Below are 1923 nucleotides of genomic sequence, written 5' to 3' on the forward strand. Positions count from 1 at the left end.
ACAGCTTGACATTTCGCTGATGTACAGCGTGTTGACATTTGGCTCCCTTGATGAGTGCCGAGTGTGTTGCTCCCTAACGCTGAGTCGTTGTATTTGAGGACTTATTATCAGATCACATATCAGAACTACTGCAAGAGGTTTATACTTAAATTAATTGAACTTTATGAAAGACAGCACTGAAAAAAAAAGTTTCATCATCAATCATATAATAACAATGCTGGCATCAATTCTTAAGACAACTACATAATATGTTGTCTGCTATGTCTAATGACAGTATTAAAAAAATGAAATTGAATTGAGATCTCAAACTCTATTTCTTAGTTACGGTGATTACAATATTTTTTGTTTTAACGATATCTTCTATTTCTTTAGTTTACAATCACACTGTTGGGGACTCTAACAATGTGATTGTTGCAATTACAACTGCTTTTGGCTGAGCAGGCACGTTGTATATTTAAAGGAAGGCTGCATAGGTGAGTAGGGTAAAAAAATTTAATATATGTTTAATATTATTAGTTTATATTATAGGCATTATCTTATTGAATGGGTGTTATTAAAAACGGCCTACGGATATGTATTGTAAAATTCCATCCATTTTGCAAGACACTATAGGATAAACCTAGTGGGATTTCAAATTGGAGCTATTAATGCATGGATTAGGTCTATATTTCACTTTATCTATTAGGGGCCCTTTTGTTTTTGCACTGGCCAGTTTTGATTATTGTAAATTCCCTCTATGCTTAGCCTTCATTTAGACAATTATTTCTTCAATAAGTTTTCTGAAATTGAATGTTTAAATAGGCAAATGAGGCACTAACTTATGGTAACTTTTGGTGAATTTAAGAGAAATCTACAGACAGAAGTAGACTGAAGTGTTGTAAAATAAATGTTTTATTTCCACTAGTCTGAAAGAAGTTGTACGCAAAACTTTTTTTACCTGTAGTGTCTCTCCTTAAAAAATTGATTTTAGATTTTATTTTGATTTGAGTTTTTAAGCAACTACTGATAATTCTTAACCACTGATAATAATTGTATAATAATAATAATAATAATAATAATAATAGTTGAATTAACTGACCCAGGCATGAGAGTACTTCACATCATCTGTGTTGCCGTGTTTAAAGAAGTAGCTGTGATCTTATCGCAAACTAAGACATTGTAATCATTATTAAATGAATAAATAAATCTCCGTTATACATGAAAGTGTGCATCGCAGTAACAGTAACGTGAAAATACTTCAATGCTTCCAGTCTTGCAGTCTTTAGAAGAGAAAAACACATTTTTGAAGATGTGTAGCTGTTGTAAAACTTGAACATGCACCTTACAATTTATCAACAGACATCAATTTTTGCAAATATGTAGCTAAATGCCACATTTTATACAATGCCACCCCAATATTTAAAAGAGGTAGATTTGTCCCCTTTTCAAAAAATGTGATTGGTTTTTTGAAGTTTGAGTTCAACATTTTCAGAAGTTTACTAACTGAGCAGCTGTGTATGAGGACATTTTTAATAACAGAAAATGTTCTATGTTTTAAATGTAGCTACACACATAATTTCCCTTTTTTTAAACCCTAAGCCCTTAACCCTTTTTATTTTGGGGCAAAATCCAGGTAATGAGCTACCACAACTTTTTTCTGTTATTTAATAGATTAAATGCAGGGAACTGAAGTGTTTGATGCTGAAACCTTTTCTGGGCGACGACCCCCCCCCCAGAACCCCTGGTTATAATGTGTGTTGTCCCCCCCCCAACCAATGTTGACCCATGCCCTTGGCTGTTAGTATGAGAAAAAGGAGGCTGAGTGCAGTTTTCCTTCGTTGTGAGACAATGTTTGTGAGTTAAACTATATGCACCCCATGCACGTTACAGCTTCTGATCCATTTTGGGTGGGCGCTTCCTGGGCGATATAAAGCAGAGCTCAGA

Source organism: Sander vitreus, chromosome 7, assembly GCF_031162955.1.
Source record: "Sander vitreus isolate 19-12246 chromosome 7, sanVit1, whole genome shotgun sequence".
NCBI lineage: Eukaryota > Metazoa > Chordata > Actinopteri > Perciformes > Percidae > Sander > Sander vitreus.